Here is a 19,463-nt window from a genome sequence, read left to right on the forward strand (position 1 = left end):
CTGTGATGTGTGTCGCTAAAAAAACACACACACACACAACACAACAAAAAAAATCACCCGCTTGTTGTGGAGAGGTGAAGATATGACCTCTGCCCCAGTGAGAGACTCACTGGCGAGCTGCGTAAAGCATAGTATATGAGATGTTAGCTTGACTAAATATCTGTTTGATGGGGAGAAACTTTCAGCAAGCTTCCTGCACCACAATGGTAAAGTCTGGACAGACAGACACTGTATTTCCCTCGAAGTGCTGCTTTCTTTTTTCCCAGGCCAGACGCACAGGATCATCTCTGATGATAGTTTAAAAGACTAGATTATTGGCCTCATTCGGGGTGAGGGGGTACGGCAGAGGCCTGGCCACCAACGCTCTATGAGCTTGTTTTACTGTCAGCATTTTGGAGGAGTCAGTGCCAAATAGGGAGGTCAGAAGGTACTCCACAAATTCTTCCATATGACCTGTCTGTGGATTCAGGAATCCCCAATGTTCGTAAGTTGTTTCTACCGGATCTGCATTCTAAATCCTCGTTTTAAGCAGCTATTATTTTGAGTACTTTTTCCCATATTCAATAGCTGTTCTCCCCGAGTCACCACTGTGTCCCGAACAGTGGAAATTCTGCGCTCAGCCTCCTTCAATCTGCCATCGTGTTTTTCCAGTTTATTAGTGATGGCACCATTCTCATACTCAAAGTATCCATTCTAGTCTCAATAGATGTTAGGCTTTGTTGCAGGGTCAGGAGTAGGGATTTCACAATGGATGCACCACACCTTCTTCCAAGACCGCAGAGTCTGATCTGATCTACCTCCCTGGGCGAGAGTCTACTTGCGAGAATCAAAATATAGTTTGGTTTAGTGGCCTTCCGATCTCTGCATGACGGCACAGCGCAGATTATGTGCAGGTCAAGCCCCAGAGTCACTGCAGCCTCAGAGGGGAAAAAGAAAAATGGGGACGTCTGCAACAAGCTGTGTGCCAGCAGATCATCCTCAGGAGTCCAGGGTGCTGGCCACAACACCCCCACCCCCGAGATCAATGGTTCTGCCACAACTCAATTATAGGGGCACCAGCAGACCCAGCCCACGGGGAGGGTGCAAGGTGGGTTTCACTGTACAGAGTACCTCACCAGCTGTTGAGTGCCAGCCTCCGTGCCGTCACGATTGTAGCAAAACAAACAATGTGGTCACAGCACACATCATAACTCAGAGTTTTGTAATGGTAAGCACGCTTGGAATAAACCTTCAGTATTGAGATGCAGGAGTGGCTTATGTTCATAAAAATCTTGTAATTTGTTTTTTTTAGCAGGCCCGGGAGTGTTTGCAAATTGTGGCCATACTAGGGAGATAGCAGCTGGCAGGCAAGATCACGTTGTTGGGTACCTTAATGGGGGCCTTCACCATCCCATCCCTGCTCCCAGTATCAGTCTCTGAGGTAATTAGAGCACGTTACCCCCGGTGCTCAGGAGATCTATAATGAGTGTCCCAGGAGTGCTGTGTAGTTCACCACAGGCCCAGGCGCCTACAACATGGAGATCAGGCAGCCCGCATAGAGTCCCAACGCGCAGCTTAAAGGATCCAGGCAAGCCAGCGCACTGCACGCCTCCCAGCACACCGTGGCAATAAGCGCACACTAATCCTGCGTCGGAGGCACAGCTGTCAGGGGCACTGCTCTGCGCCCAGGCAAAGGGAAGTTCCCTAGGTTGAGCATCAGCGTGGTGGTAAAGGGTCTTGATGCTGCATTTATGACGGTCTCTCGAGGTTGTGTTGCTCACCGTCCTTAAGTACTGCTCCTGCAGGCGGCCGGCATCAGAGGCCATCCACCTCGTTATACCTGTTGCTTCTCTCCCTCCACATCTCCGCGGCACGAGAACTGTTGGCTGTGCTGACCTCGCCCAGTTTGTCAGCCACAGCTGCACCTCCGCCCGCAGGGCCCCCGACATTCACCTCATGGCACAAGCAGGCATCCCGTGTCGTTTATGAATCGCACTGCCCACTCTCACTACAGGCCGGTCATGCAGGACTACACCCACGCGGGCACTGTCCAGTCCGCACCTAAAGTGTCAGCGTGGTTTTCACACTCTGGGATCTCGTCATCAGGGATATATGTCGTTTCGCAGTATATTCAGCCACTGCAGATGAGGATGTGCAGTTGTTAGAATCTGAAGGGGCAGGATGTTGTTGGGTTTAGGCCCCAGACCGCAGGAGCCTCACATTTCTGCGTCCATCTTGCTTGCCGGCTTTCTTGCATCCCAAGATTAACTTTATACAGCACTGATTCTTCAGAAGTTATCAGCGCCTCTTACAGAGGATTAAGTATTGTATTTCAAATTAATAGTAGGACGGCGCTATAATTCTGATCTGCCAAGGTGCAGATATCTTCCAAACATTAATATTTCAATGAGGTGTTGAGCAATTGCTTGTGGGAATAGCAAGTTTTCTGGCTATCTAATAGGGGCAAAAAAGTGAAAAAAGCATCCTAGGGAGAACAAAAAGGAATTTATGCTGGATATTTGCTTAAGAGGCAGCCAGTGCAGGACAATCAAGGCCATGTTAATTGACCCAAACACTAGAAAAACTCAAAAAGTATCCCGGTGTGTGATATATTTAGATTTGCATAACTTTAAAACTCTGTCCCAATTAAATGTAATGCCTAAATAACGAAGTAAAAGCAGCAGTTTATTCACACTTTAAATGCACTGCTCCCATGCTGCAGATCATATCACTCACATCCTAACTCAGGCCATATATCAATTGTGTCATCAAAGTCATAAACCACATCAAAGTCTTCTATCAAATTATAAATGTTTCACATCACATCAAGCTATAAACCACCAGAGTCTACACACTGGTACTTCAAAGATAAACAACCAGAGTTCTCATAAGTGGTTAGGCAGTCATCCCAAACTCAATGCAGTCTTAAGTTGGGGGGTGGGAAGAGTGCCACCTTAACCTGTGGTAGGCTTAACTCGCTCCCTAGTTCGTCTGGTTCTGGCTGTCCGTCCTGTGGGGCGATCTGCGAGTGCCTTGTTCTATTTAAACCAGTGTACAAATAAAACATGCTCAATATAATGCAGAAGTTCCTTTATTCTCAACTCTGTCAATGCTGGGTAAGACATGTATGCAACTTCTCCCTAGTCACCTTCGCAACTCCCAACCGCTACCCCACAGCGCCCTCTTACACTCTATATTACCTCATAAAAATCACCTCCTACGTTCCACTGCACGCAAGCATGAACACCACATATCCTTCCCCACCATTTGCCCACAAAAGAATATTTACATCAAACTTTATAAAATCTATTAAAATACAATAAAATAATGGTTAACATGTATGGCCCTAAAATTGGATATCCGTGGCAGACCTTATGTTTTGCCTCCTACATAAGTTAACAGTCATAAATAAATATTATTCTAATACACAATTTTATAAGATTCTCCAATAATACAGATAATACTTATTCTAAAACAAAGTGAGAGTTTAGCTGGTGTGCGAATGATCCTACCCAATCTTCCAGTTTTTTCCATCTTCACACCACCCTCCCCTAGCAGAACTTATTCCATTCGCTCATATGTACACTCTCCATCCTCCTGTTCCACCATTACATCCTTTTTCGCACAACCAACCATCATCCAATATGTCATCATATAATTTCTCCATTACTTTCATCTCCTTGCATCTTGCTATTCGACTCGTGCCATACACGGCTGTCACTGAGCCTTGCAGAATTTTTTAAACATTCAACCACCCTCACTGGTCCTGAATACACTCTCTCACCTTAAGGCACCTTGTCCACCTTGCCGACTTTCACTCATTCACCTGCCCTCCACCTTTCTTCCTTGGTTCCCATCTTGGCACCAAAATACACTGAGTCTTCAAAATGTTTTTTCCAACCACAGCTAGGAACCATTCTATCTTCCATGCACTATCCAACCATCCAAGACTATCTTTCCTATATCGCCCTCTTCCAAGCATCAAAACAAAAGGGACTGTAACCTGCAATTGAAAGTTTTAACCTAGATGTCCACAACATTTTCTTGACCTCACCCTCCCATTTTTCCCCATTACAACTTGCAACCTGAATTGTACTCTTAATCATATGGTTAAGAGCTACACTGCACCATTACAAGCTGGATGATAAACCGAGGTAAATACATGTTTCACTCAATTCCTTTGAAGAAACTCTTCAACCACTGTGGATTTAAACTGTGTCTCTCAACATTTTTTTCCCTGAAAAACCTCTCATGAATACTGCATCCAAAAATCTCACTAGTTTCTCCATCCGCCCTCTGTACATTATCAAGTACCACCCAGTTACTGAAATAATCTATCAACACAATGATGATTCATTGGCTTTCTCCAATCTGGTTTTAAATAGGACTCACAAAGTTGATTGCCAACATCTCCCCCAACAGTTTTAGGACACTCCACAGTACATATTGTTGGTCTCATTGTCCTCAAACCCTTATCTGAATTTGTACATTGGAAACAATCCCTTACTAGTCTCTCTAATCCCATAGCCATTCCTGGCCACCAATATAAAGATTTCACTCTCCCCTACGTCCTCACTACTCCAAAATGTCCTACATGAAAGTTCCAGATCTTTTCCTTTCAAACTCTCCAGGGGAATGATTTTTCCTACATCACAAAACCCGACTCTACAGCCAGTTCATTTCTAACTTTCCAAACCCCCCCTTCAAACCTCCAGTACAACTCTTCTCGTCTCCTCCATCCATCACTTATACATTGTTTCACCTTGCACGAAACCTCATCTTTTCTGTTAGCTTTCTTCCAATCATCCTTCCCAACTGAATTCAAACCTTCATCATCTGTATACGCAACCTGGTACTCATCCGACTCACTCCATGGAAGCACTGTAATGGGTAATGGTATGTGGCTCAAATAGTCAGCCACTTCATTTTGGACACTAGGCACATCATTTAGCTGATAATTAAAACCTTGCAATCTCATACAAAATCCTGCAATTCTTGTGGATGCTTTCTGGAAATCCTCTGTGGTGAGAAAATTTACCAACGGTTTATGGTTTATCCTTACTTTAAAGTCTGTGCCCCATACAAATGATCTAAAATGTTTCATGCTCCAAACACAAGCAAGCATCTCCCTCTCAATTACAGAGTATTCTCCTTCCACAGAAGTTAAGATTATGGGATGCAAACCTAATTACCCAATTCCTTTCCACGCTCATCCATTTGCGTAAGCACCGCACCCAGGCGTTTCCTGCTTGCTTCCACAGTGATTGTACTACGCAAATCTTGATCAGAAGCATGAATAGGAGTTGTTGTGCATCTCATTTTTTGTACTCTCAAACTCTTTCTCACAATCCTTGTTCCATAGAAATTGACATCTAGATTTCAGTAACTGACTCAAAGTATTCTTTTTTATTAACTTAGGGCCAGATGTAACAAAGGGTTTTACCCATTCTGTGTCTATGGGAAAATGTGTTCATAAATACGGCCCTTAGAGTAACACTCCACAAGTCCCAAAAGAGTGTAGCTCATCTTTATCTTCCTTTACTGCTACCACCAACTTTTTTTTAGCGAAATTCCCTTTCCACCAACAACACGTCCCACGTATGTGACTTGAGCTTTTGCAAATTTACATTTTTCATATTCTGCCGTCAAACCTTTGCAATGCAAATCTCCTCAAAACACACCTAAACCTTTCATCAAGCTCAGGTCTATTCCTTCCCATTATCAAAACATCATCATCTTGAAAATACAAGGCTCCATCAATTCTTTTCAAGATCTCCCTAATCAACCTTTGAACACATGGTGCGGCAGACACCAGTCCAAAAGGCATTGTAATAAACTGAAAACACCCATACAGGAGTTATAAATGCTGAGATCCTTCTGTTGTTCTCATGTAATCGCACTTGCTAGTATGCTGATATATCCATCGTCAAGAACCACTTCATATTCTTAATTTTTAACAATAGCTCAGTTATCTTCCGCAAAGGGTATTTGTCAACCAGAATCAGCTTGTTCATTCCCCTAAGATCAATACATAGTTGGATCTTGCCATCAGTTTTTCTTGCAACTACCACCAGAGACATCCACTCTGAAGATTCAATAATACCAGCCTCCTAAGGCTTAGTTAACTCCTTTTCCATTTAATTTCTGACCACTAATGGTACATTCCTCACTTTATACTTCACCAGAACTGCATTTTCCTCAAGCACAATTCTGTATATGAACCACAGCAAGTACTCATAAGTCACAATTTATTGTGCGTATCACTGTTTTATAAGGACACAATAAGAAACAACAGTACTTACAGGTATGCGCGTCAGAATCTTTTCCTATATATTAGCCCAACTGGTGTGCGCATCACCAATGGTGAACGCACATGAATAAATGTAAATTGCCTCACAGGTGTGCATATCACCGCTGGTACTGAGGAACACTCCTAAGTACAAAAAAAAAAAAACACACTGTGGACGTCAAGCACCAATTGACACGCCCATTTGGCAGGGACACGCTGAGGACCTCGTCTTCAAGGCAACCCCCTGTGCTCTAATGTTATTAAGCACCAAAACAGACCGATCTAAGATGGCCGCACCTCATCAGCGTAAGCATGCTGCGAATTGAGCCACTCACTTTATGTAACCGCAGGCTCGAAGATTCCTCCGCTCACCTCAGCAGCTCTACACGAGTCTTTAAGCTGTCACAACAGGATTGGTACGTAGATGCTCATGCCCTGTTCCAGAGACTCCACTTGTGAAGCTGCAGTTGCCCCTTTCAATACCAGGCAGGCGAGGCTAAACTAACAGTCATCCACTTGATACTACCAGCACCCAGCCTTCTTTTTTTCCTCTTTTGAATTCTCCACCCTGCCGCTTCTGCAAGTGCTGAATCCTCTTCACTGCCTCACGTATTCCTTACAATTTCAGGCAGTTCCTTTTTTCTTATAATCTACAATGTAGGACTGTGTTGAACTTCCGCAAATGTCTCCAGTTCCTCTGCACCCAATGGTTCTCACAGAGTTTAAAACGCCACCAGTTTGTAAAGATGAAACATGTTCAATATAGTGTATACGTTCCTTGATTCTCAACTCTGTCACTGCTGGGCAAGACTTGTATGCAGCTTCTCCCACATCACCGTCTGTAGTCTCCAGGGTTGGGGAAGGGGGTGGGAGTGGGGGGTGTGCCACCTTAACCTGTGGTAGGCTTAACTCGATCCCTAGTTTGTCTAGATCTGGCTGGCTGTCCTGTGGCCTAGGCTGCTGGAAGGCATTCCAAGGCATGAAGCATACCTCCACCTCCCACCTCCCAGTCTGTGGCCGGGTGTGGCCTGCGCTTCTAGGTTTTTATTCATAAATGTTACCACTGCTTTGCCAGGTGGCTCCTCACCAGCTATTCTGTGAATTTTTCACAAACAACCTGCCAGGCCCATGGCTGCTGCAAGACTGAGGAATTGCTGGAGGACAATATGTTTTCTAGTCCCAAGACGCACTATTTGAAACACAGCCCTTGGACTAAAGAGATTCATCTATCTACCTATTCACTGATATTGAAGAGGCCTTCAGAATCTTAGACAAATTCAATGAGTTGTTAAGCTTTAAAGGGGCTGGCAGTCAACATTTCTAAAACTAATCTGATTACTTTCAGAGCTTATAAATGCTTTGTGAACATCTTTGGATAATTCACATGAATGTGGAATTCCTATTGACCCATGACTGGGACATAATGTTTCGGGTCAGGGGCAACAGGTTTTCATGTTTATTCTGTCCTTGGGACAAGTAGCCCAACTCCCTACAGCACAAACCCCTTGGCTGCCATTTTACAGGAAAGGGAACTGTCTGCAGTTGAGGTAATATGTGTGTCCATATGATAATGCTGTTTGAACTTGTATTTTTTGGTTCATTAATGAAAAGCCTACATTATTGGGATGAGCGCTGTAAATAAACGATTAAAGGTCACACTGCGCTACTGACAGTGGTTCCAGTACTAAATATATATATATATATATATATTTTTTTTTTAAGTGTGCACACGTTTGAAAAGTTTAATACTATGAGGATAAGTATAGTGCTCCTAGAATGCTCTCTGGTTAGATGTAAGTGTTTACAGAATCTTGTAAGCAAGAGTGATAATTATTTGCTTTCAAAATAAAATGTTCAGAAAAAAATGCAAGTAGGAAAAAAAATGTTTTGCTTCGATTAAATTTTACGTGCTTTTTCTTAGAAACGTCATTTAGTAAAATGTGTTGATGCATGCTAGTATTTCCAAAAACGATTCCTGTTAGTGTTGACATTTTCAACAAGATTATGTGAAGCATGGAAATAAAAGAAGCACTGGCAAAGCCAACCGATCCGACATTTTTTGAGAGTCTTTTGGTTTCGTCAATTTGTGTCTTGTTTTTAAAATGCTTTTGTAACACTTTATTGTTGTGGGAGCTGCTAAGCCCTCACCATTGTAACAAACACTGGCACAAAGAAAAAAAAAGTTTGGGGTCTCAAAAAAGCACACATTGCCACTAGTGGCGTAACAAAGGTCCAGCAGCCCCATACAGGGAGCCCCTCAGAACAGCACCTGCCCTGAGTGAGTCTTGCAGGGGAGCCCCTTCCAGTTTCGTTACGCCACTGATTGACTCAGTAGTTCCTGGCACTGAACAAAACGACTGTGTGCCAATATGCTCCTTGTGGAACAGCAGAATGTGATCACTCACAGTAAAGCCAACTGATAGATGGCAAGAGAAACTAGCAGTTTTATAAAAACAAAATGCCTCTGTTATTGCCAGACCTAATTAGGGACCCATTTCTAGAAGAAAGTCACAAAAGTGCACCATGGTGTAAGTCTTTGAATTAGTGGATTTCACTAATTCTCAAGAACTTATAAAAGTAGACCTGGAAGTCATGCTCCTAGAAGATATATGTGAACCATATTTGAACCTCACCAAATATGCATGAGTAGATTTGCTCATGTGAAAATCTATTGAGCGTTTACAAATTCACTTTCCCTCCAACCACGTTTTTCCCAACCCTGGAAGAACTTCTACTTCTGCCATTGTCAGGAGTACATTTCCAACCTCTCTCATTATGGGGAAAGATTAAAGAAGAGCTGTTGAAAATCCTTAAAACATGCAGGTTAATAGGTGTGCAGACTCAAAGGTATTCCAGCCCTGAAACTATTTATTGCTTACTGCTTCCTCCAGCCCAAGTATGTAAATCTGCGGAAAGGGTGGCAAAATAAGGAAATTGCTATAGTAGGGACAGAAATTGCAAGTATTCAAGTCCTACGATAGTAGTAGCCCTGGCATAATCAGAGAGGCTATTATCAGAGCTCTTACATAATGAGGTTTCTGCCATAATTTGTCACAGCGCTACATGGCACCAAAGGGACAAGTAGATTTAGGAAGTAGCCTGTCCCACAGACAAGTAAATATTTTATTAAAGTCCACACCCCTAATTTGTAACTGGGGTCAGTCAAGATTTGAGAATGACAATTTCTATCAAACTTAAAATGGAAGAAAAAAAAGCTGAGTGCACCAAGATCCTCCTGACACACTGCAGAGGTACAAACACAAGTTTTGCCAGGAGGAAAGGTGAGTGGGTGGGTCCCCTGCCCTGGAAATCTATACAACACACTGCCAAAATGCCTTACTGTATCTAGCAGAAATATGGGGACATTACTATCTCTACTTAAGTCAGTTTTTTTGTGTAAAGCAATTTGTGCTCACCGCATAGTATTCACTGACACCCCCCTGTTGCTAGATCTTGGCAATGCAGCTATATCTCCCAGGCTTAGTTACGCAGCTCCTTCATTGGGTTAGGGTGTGGGAGCATCTAATTTAAGCTACTATATAGATTGCTTGTCTGATGTTTTTGGTGGTAGAGACTATCGCTAGCCTGGTTTAGACAACTCTGAAAAATTGCAAAATAGAGAAGCATGCAGCAGTTATGGGTTTCTCCAAAGACCAATAATATTGGTATGGTAGTCCATTTCACAGCCATGTTTTAGGGAGTACCTACAGAATAGACTGATCATAAAAGCCTCAAATGGCTCTTTGAAATGTGCATTTTTTATACGGAAGAACACTGCAAAACTTGAGGCTTTCCTGGCTAAAAGTTGAGCCTGCTTTTGTACATTAAGTTTGAGATTAGGCACTTCAACCATGAATACATTTACTTTTAAGTGGGCCCTTCTCACAGCTAGACTATGTTCTGTTCATATTGCAAATATCTGGTTGAGGAGGAAATACACTTTCTATTTCAATGACCAATATATGTTGTACTGAGGGCCAAGTGGTACGGTGATCTGATGGGAAATGAGGAGACGTGTAACCTGAAGCAGGATTTGGAAATGTATAAAATGGTCACAGCAAAAAAATAAAAAAAATAAAAATAAAAAAAAAAAGTGTTTTTGTTGTGTCATGCTACCTGTTGACAGGCAGGCTGGATAATTAGGTGCTGTTTTCTTAACTGCAGACTGAATTTTGATAATATGCCTCTCTTAATTTTTAGGTCTCGCCTGCAACAGCTTGAAAGAGATATTGTATACAACAAGGGACTATGAACCCGCCCAGTGCTTAACATTTGTTGGGTTCATTGTCACTCTTATTTGCTGCCTTCTTATTAGCTACCACATGATGGCTTCACTTCCTCTTCTTTCAGGTGGAGCACAGACCAAGTATTGCTGGCTTCAGCTTGATTGCTGTCCTTCCACAGATTGTTCTGTGACTAGGGTACTACATTTATGTTTTTTTCCACTGTCGTCCTGGTTGGACTTCTTGCCATTGCTAGTTATGTTTTTCTATGCCAGACATTTCAGATAAGCCTTTGAAATTGATTGTTATTGTGACAACAGATGTTATTTGTTTTATTGTACCAAAAGATGTTAACAGCTTAAAATGTATTTTCACTAAGACACGTACATGGGCGCAATTGCTTTCTTTGGGTGATATTTTTTCTTCTGCATGCACGAGAATATTAACTGGTTTGATCTGAATTACAGGGGTGTTGTGCTGAGACCAATAACAAGCACTGGCAAAAACAATAAGTTTCACCTTTGAGACTAAGGGTTCTACCATTCCCTTTTGTTCATGCTCTACAGCATGGGCATTCCAGACTTTGGCAATGTTCTGTATAGCAGTGTGGCTGCTGTGCAGCATGTCAAAAAACAAAAAAAGAAGACTATAATGCACCTAACGCTAATGCACTTTACTTTCCATCGCTTTGATGGGAGAGACCTATTGGCTTTGACAATGATTGTTATAATTCAACTTTTGTTTTTACCTGGTTTTATGGGTTTGTTAGTAGCTCGATTTTGTTGCAGCAATAACTTGAACAGAGGGTGTAGAGTCATGATGACTTCGGATGTATCTCTTATCCTCACTAAAGTGATGAGATCACAGTTGTGCTGTGGAAGACTGCACATGCAAGCTGCATAGCAGAGCAAAACGCAGTTGCGGATTTGTAATACTGCACTTACCCTGCTGTAACACTGTGCATCATGTAGCCTGCTTTGAAGGGGCCTCCTGTCTCATGAAGTACTTGATTACGTTAATAGCAATGGAACATGAATAGCAGTCATCAAAAGTGTTTCAATAAAGAAGTGAGCCAATCACACAACGTTTTGGATTTTCCTGAAACTACATCTACATCACACGGAGTAGGCAGAAAACTGAGAAGGAGCCGTTCAAGAAAAATACCCATAGAAGGAGGCAACGGGCAGTCAAACCACACGTATTTACCAATGCGTACAGAGGCATACCCAGAATAGTCACTGATGTCCTGTTCGGAGAATTCTTGGGTAGTCACTAAACCCCAAAGCAGGTAAGACCATCACCCCCACTGGTAGCTGGTCACCAAAGCAGATAGTGAGCAGTGCTCAAATTGGATGAATGTCACCAGTCACTGCTGACAAGCACCAAAAGGTCAATAATGCCAGATCATACACGTTCTTCACGCATTTGCAACCTGAGAGATTAAACAGCACCCACACTATGCTGGGGCCAATGGCAAGTGCAAGCAGACCCCAAAAGGTAACAAAAGTCACAGGGGATCAAGTTTAAAGATATGTGCATATATACTCCCTTTAGTAGACAATGTAAAGAGTAGCCATAACATGCTAGCCCTAAGAGTGGGCGGTCTCCAAAGTTCACATGTACTGCAGAACCCGTTGAAGCGGATCAAAGTATTTAAAGCCACCATTTTTAGGGAAGGGGCGCTACAGTGCAATTAAACACCCTCAGTCAATTCTTCAGGAATAATCTGGTTTTCTGAAAGGACGGGAGTCACAATGACATTGTTTATTCTCCTGTTCATACTTGTCATGTGAAGCAGTAAAACCCCCAAACCCGCACGGACTTCTGTTTTAAGTAGACCTCTACAACCCCGAATAATTAAAAACCACAAATGTACTTTTCCTCCAATCGTTACCAAAATAAGCTTGGTCGGCATGCAACGATCGCTCCAGCATCGTAGTTTCTTTCTAATGCTGCTTGGGTATCAAATACAGTACCCCATTCCGCCCAAAAAATAGACAGGCCGCACTCTTCCCAAAAAATGGCAATGATCAGTCTCAAACAGTTTCACAGCCGAGAACATTTCTCGGGAACGAAAACATACTAAGGAAAATCTCGCGGCAACCTTTCTTTAACGCTCCCCGAAAAGACGGTCTGCAAATCTGAAGCCCCGTCCTTCCCCGCCAGATGCTCCCTGGACCTGGCCGCCCCATCCGAGTGCTCGGGCTGCGCTCCGACTCGAGCCCGAGGCTTGGACGGGCCTAGGCCATGTTCAATCGCACGGAGGACATTCCGGCCCTGCGAACAGTGCCAACAGAGCGCACAGGGTGCAGGGAGAGCGCCGCGCCGCCCCGGCTCCACCACCCCTCCTCGGAGCCAGCGCTTTACCTGTTGTTGTGCTCATTCTTCCCTCGGGTGTCGGGGCGGATGGGCCTGACTCAGTCGACCCCTCACGGCGGGCCTCCCACGTTTCGTGGTCACGTGGCCCCCCTTCGGGCCCCGGGGCCCTCGTAGGAGTCCGGTCCCGGCCGACAGCCCCCAGGCCCGCGCTCCCCAGGCCCTGGACAGCGTGGAGGGGCTCAAGGACCGGCCATTCAATTCCTGCAGTGTAGCAAGAAGGCAGAGGGGGGGAAGGAGGGCGAGGGGCGTGCACACACTGCACGGCGCAGCCTCCCCGGGTGGGAGGGAGATTTAACCCTCTGCGCGCTGACTGCGCCGGGCCGCTTTCCAACCAGATTTCGAACCGCTGTACGACACAGTAGCCAGAAAATATATTAAATCCTCCACTTTTGACTTGGAGTTCTATTTGTAATGGCACCCAGCGATTTTTGGAGTAAAAAGTATTCTACTCCCCTTTACTAGAGCATTTTTATTAGGGGCACATGGAGCAATGAGCACCGTAAGACCATCTCAAGATGTTTTTTTTCTTAAAAAAGGCCAAATTCTGAATGTTAACTTTTCAAAGATCTTACCTGTTGCCAATTCATGTATTATCAGTGCTAATAAGGCAGTAATGATTTTTCAGTGGTTTAGCAGACAAGACCGATCCTTTTTAGTTTGTGGGAGCTGCAAATCCTTAGGAAAACTTGATTAAAAATCGTGAAAATACGCGTTTTCCAATTAAATAGACTCAAAATTGGCACAAAAGCCATACATTTTGACGACAGTACACATAATCTGCTGTTTGCCATGGCCTTTTTTTCAGGCTCTGGACAATATGTCTTCACTTCCCCTGGCACTTAATTTAATTTTTCCATTTTGTAGCTTCCAAGTAGCTTTTCTGTCATGAAAGGTTTTTCAACATACATGATAACATTTTGCCAAATGTCATGAACTAACTATAACAGCAACGTTCCTCTGCATATATGCCAACACATTAGAACAGGAAAGTGGGAGATTTATGAACAAAAAGCCAGGGGAATGTATTTCCCCCACTGACTTCTATTAAAGCAGGGACAATTCCAGGTGGGAGACTGCTGAAATAAAGCCATTTTTGCCTTTAAAAAATCAGGGGGATCCCGCCTGAATTGGGTCTATCGGATTGTATGTTTCTGGCATCAAAATATTAGCATCAGCAAAACTGACCCAACTTTGTATGCACTAATGATCAAATATCAGCTTCAAACATATTATAGGAATTCTATAATTTAGTACCAAACCACTGCTTTAAATGACCATGTACCGAGTACCTGCGCTTCTTTAATTTGACTGATAGTACTCAGCACTAGTGCAATACATTTAATGGGAGGGTACTAGCATTTCTAAGGTGCAAGCAAGTACTCTAGTGAGTACCTGCACTTTTATATTTCCATTTAAAGCACTAACCCAAAGCCTGGTATAACATTTCTTGAAAAATACATCATTCATCACCCAATGTCTGCCTTTCATTCCAAGTGAGGCCACTTAGTTGGTCCCCAAATGCCAGTAAATACAGAACTTACATGCGTTATTGCCACAAATGGCCAAAATGTACCTTGCACATCCATGTATCATATTTGGATTCTTTGAATGTCAATCATATGCTCATTTTTGGTAACTACCACTTGTGTAGTGAGCAAGCTGCCATTAGTGTGGCATTACAGCACCTTTTGAATGTATGGGGCATAACTATCCAGGCATTTCCATCAAAGTCTGGAGTAGGATGCAATTTGGTGGAGGACAGTGGTGGTTGCCACTGAACGGGCATGGAGGGGAGGGTTAAAAAAATAAATAAAAAAACACACCTACTGGCTCCTTAGAGAGACACATTTGTCTCTCCTCCGTCCTCTTCCTCTTCTCAGAACACAAAGGCTACCAGCCAATCACGATGCTGGTGTCACCAGCATGACAACAGTGTCGTTATCAGCCTGGTTTGGCGCTCACACAGGGAGTGAAGGCCTGTGCACTTTCTCCTCCTGGCTGTGCAATACAGCCGGGTGGAAAAATGCAAAGTGGGCATGTCTGTTTGGCCGGCCCAACACGGCCAGCCAAACAGCCATGCGCACTTATGGTGCACATACCCTTCTTCTGCCAGACCTCCTCTGGCCCTTTCCAGCCCAGCCCCGCCTGCCGAAGCCTGGCTCACAGGAAAAATAAAATGCTAACAACATAGCGTTATTATCATTTTATTTTTCCTTGCACTAAATGCAATGGGGAGACTCTTCTCCACCTTAGTGGAGGAGCCCCCACTGGTGTAGGAGTGTGATCAGTATGGTAGTTATGTATGTTTTAAAAAATTGTGAGTTTTTTTATGTGGCTGAGGCCAGAGTGGTGTGCCCAATTTCCTAAAATATTTCTTCAGTTAAGTGGCTGCCCTTAGCTAGGCAAATCTATACATGTGGTATGTAACAAATGGTAGCAGGTGGTGCTGGATCCAGTTATTTGCTTAATAGTCACCATTTTCAAGGATGCACACCTTATGGCAAAATTCACACATGTAGACACCGCTGGTCAGCGATGCCAGAGAAGGCAACTATTGCCTCAGATGGCCACTACGATGCCTAGGATGCCTACAATATGCCAATGAAGGTAACTTTGCTCCAGGGGCCAAGAAAGCTCACACCAAAAACGGCTGCCTTATGTCAGAGCTACCATTAGGCCCTTGTGAAATCAGTTTTACACCTGCTTAAAGCACCACCAAGTCTTTGTATTATTGTAGATGAACACACAATTTAAATGTACTGCCATCTTTTATTTCAGTGTTGTACATTTCACATTTAGTCTGAAGGCTTAAGTAAAGGAATTTTTGAAGTTGGAAGACAAGCGAGAACTGCAACTTTATTAAAATCAGCTTTAAACTGGACCCAACTGTATTTTTTATCTATACTTCAACAGCTCCTCACATTTTTCACACAAGAAGCACTAGCAAACTAGCATTAACAACTGTCTAGAGGTTCATATTGTATCACATGTTCTATCCTATGTTTGTCTTATAGAAAAAAAATGAAGTGCATTTTGTGTAGGAAATCTGCCTCTTCTGCATAGTCACCCTAGATTTTTACCTTATGCTGTACCCTATATTTTTGTTGGCTTCAGAACTCTGTGCGCTTTACCCCTGCCAACCAGTAGTAAAGTGCCTGTGCTCCCACTTTACCCATGGTTAAACTGAACTATTCCTGATTGGCACATTTAACTTGACTGTAACTTTCCAGTGTACAAAGTGCTCCAAGGGCCTGTAAGTTAAATGTCTCTAATGGACTTCAGCACCTATTGTGCCGTCCACTATAGTGGCAGTGTAAACATGGCTTTGAACCTAGCTTATGTTGCCTGACTGTTGCAGTGTAAACCTGCAGTGTGACGTGTTAAGATAACCCTTTTTGACAGTTAGAAACGTCCCTTTTATGTAGTAGTAAGCCACACCTATGTAGGCCCTGTTGCCCACAAGGCAGGACACTTGGTATTTAAAAGTGAGGCATATAGACAATTAATGTTACCATGTCCCTACAGTGACAAGGCCCTAAAATCCATTTTCACTTTGGAAGTTCTAGCTGTTCGATGTAGACAACAGAGTCCAGATCAAAATATAAATACTGCTAACTCAAAAAAAGGAACATCTAGAAAAAACAATAAACCATTCTTTTTAATCATTATTAAAAATCCAATTCAGTAGTGGAGTCCGTTTTTAATAAATATTAAGAAAAAGTGACTTGTAGAAAGTTACCCTTCTTCAGCCTGAACATTCAGAAGACTAGCTAGCATAAGGCTTTTCCAGCTCCCAGCCTGCGCTCATCCTTGAATAGGTGTGAAACAAGTGTGAAATGCCACACTGGAGAAAACATTAGGCTGGCCTCAATGGGCAAGAATGACTCCTGTGGATTTCATAGAATATGCATGGTGGGGGCCGGTGCCCCCCCTTTGGCAGTACAGTGCTATATCCTGCTTGACAGATCTGTTCAGCCACATATACCAATTAGGGTGCACTTTAAAGGGAGAGGACAGGAATCCAAGACAATGCTTGTGGATCCTTTCTGGTCGCTGAAGGACTCTGTTTACGTCCCAGTAGATGCCTGTCTCTCGGTTTGTTGTGTGTGCACTGACTGCTTCATTTAGAATTTTAGTGTTACATGCGAGAGAGCACTAGGAGTACCACAGTACATTTTCCACACACATTCCAGCCCTCAGAGCCCAAGTTTTGTTTGGTGACGACTCTTTGCATTTTGACATTGCCCTGGCACATGGCATTTTGTACCTGTTTGCAGTGTGGCAAACAGAAACTATTGAAAAAGCATCCCCAGGACCTTTTCCCTCATTTGGTAGGGCTTACCCACGAGTCAACTCAACCCCTAGGTTGTTTGAAGCATAAATTGGGCACCTCCATGCACCCTTTCCAGAACACTTTTTGAACCTCCAGGAGATCAAAAGAGAAGTGGACCTGCTGTTGGTGATCTGAAAAGGGTCCTAGTGCTTTCTCTTGTACCCAGGACTAGGAAGTGGACTTCAAAGGTCAGTTGGCTGAGCTACTGTGTGGCTACAGGGAGACAGCAAGTTGCAAGAAAATTATTCCTGGAAATTCCCAGCTGACCATTAGCAACTGGACCCTTTCGTTGGTTTCTTCTGACATGCTGGAGCCTGTTTCAGTTCCTGGGGGGCTTTAGAAGTGTAATCCCGTGGTCCACTGGCACTCAACAGACTAAGGGCCCGATATAGAATTTTGCGGATGGGGTTGTTCCATCACAAATGTGACGGATATCCCATCTGCCATATTATGATCCATTATATCCCATTGGAATCGTAATATGGCAGATGGGATATCCGTCACATTTGTGACAGTGTAACCCATCCGCCAAACTCTAAATCAGGCCCTAAGTCAGATGGTAGAATCTTTGACCAGAACGACTTGAGTACTGTATCTGGTGCACGATCCATTGAAGTCACTATCAAATTGAGCATAGGTCCTGTTCTACATTGGCCATTGGCTATCATTGGCGCTTTGTGCTTCTTGGCACTGTTTCTACTCAAACATTTAAAAATCCATTACCAATGGTATCCCTTACTGGAATTTTGTCATTTTGGTGTCTTTTTATTTATTAACATGCACTCTATTTTTCTAATTCGGTTTGCTGTTCTTATTGTTTGGCATTTTGACTTTATTAGTTTTGATACTGTTTAACTGCTTTACACATTCCCCAAAGTTAAGCCTGTCTGCTCTGTGCAATAACTAAAAGGAAGTTGGGCTCAGCTTAATTTAGTGACTTTAAGGGTTCACCCTGATAAGAGTTGTGATTATTTCTTGAGGTGGGCAATCACCCACCCAGAATAATAATCACATTTCATAAAAGCATTGTATACTACAGTGGCTCAGATGGGTAAGCGATGGTTTGTTGTATTGCAAATGCACACTTAGAATATTTTTGCTGCTTGCTTGATTTTGCCATTAAACATGTATTAGACTTCACTGGTCTGAACTTGTTTTCCACACTCCTAATGCCCACAGTCTACAACCACATTATGAGCCCAGAGGCCATCAGCTCTCAGCTTAATGGTGTGACCAGCTGGCCTCATTCTTCAGGAATAAAATCACAGCTATTTAGGCTAGCTTGCACCTCAGTCGCAGACAACTGACAATTCTCCTAAGATAACAAATTGTAGTAAGACTACCTCTGGGATGTCAACCTTCTTTAACTTCCTCCCTATCTCTCTGGAGGAATCATTGGCGGCCATCAACAGCCTCAAATTAGGGTCTCTATCTGACCTGTGTCCTCCCAGTATACTTGCCAAAGTAGTACATGCCATCAATCCCATAGTTAACAAAGTTCTGAATACCTAATTGTCATCTGGAACAGCTCCAGTGTAATGGAAAGAAGCTAAAATTCTCCCCTTGCTCAAAAATCTTCAGCTGATCCCAAAGTTCAAGCTAAATACAGGCCTTTTTACATTCTCCCTGCTTTCTCAAAAGTGCTAGAAAAATGTGTAAACTCTCAACTCTCACAATATTTTGAAAATAAACTTTTGCACCTGAGTCAGTCTGGGTTTAGACCGAACTTCAGTACTGAAACGGCCCTGATAGAAGCCGTCAACTACATAAACGGCACCCTAGATAAAGGGGAAAACCTTCTTGATTAATTTGGACCTGTTTGGTCTTCGATACTGTCGTCCACCCTAGACTTCTAGTCCAACTCCAATCAATTGGGATTGGTGGAACAGCCTTGAAGTGTCTCACTTCCTTTTGGGAGGAAAGAAGTCAGGAAGTCTGGATGTCCCCTTTTTCTTTCAAAGTTCACAAGCTGTCAGTTGGTGTACCTCAAGGCTCAGCCCTTAGTACCACCAATTCAATGCATATCTTAAGCCCTTAGCTCTGTTAGCCGAGACCTTAGGGGCTAACGTAATCTCATATACTGACAATACCCAGCTTCTGTTTACCTGTGTAAAGGGAGAGGAGATTGATGGAGAGGCTGTTAAAAATGCCTCTCACATGTGTTCTACTAGATGTCTATCAATCAATTGAAATGTAATCCTGACAAGACAGAGATCTTATTTTTCAGCCATATCTCACCAGATTCTTGAAAGACCTTCTG

The 19,463-nt window shown here is 43.2% G+C and overlaps 1 protein-coding gene across 1 annotated transcript in view; it reads right to left on the reverse strand.

Moving 5' to 3' along the window:
- Positions 1-13,123, reverse strand: part of NDST1 (N-deacetylase and N-sulfotransferase 1) — a 484,786-nt gene extending 471,663 nt beyond the window's left edge. The window contains exon 1 of the mRNA XM_069199555.1: positions 12,859-13,123. The gene's annotated coding sequence lies outside the window, so the exon portion shown is untranslated. The remainder of the gene's footprint in view (positions 1-12,858) is intronic.
- Between the last annotated feature and the right edge of the window lie 6,340 nt (positions 13,124-19,463).

Source organism: Pleurodeles waltl, chromosome 7 (assembly GCF_031143425.1).
Source record: "Pleurodeles waltl isolate 20211129_DDA chromosome 7, aPleWal1.hap1.20221129, whole genome shotgun sequence".
Classification (NCBI taxonomy): Eukaryota; Metazoa; Chordata; class Amphibia; order Caudata; family Salamandridae; genus Pleurodeles; species Pleurodeles waltl.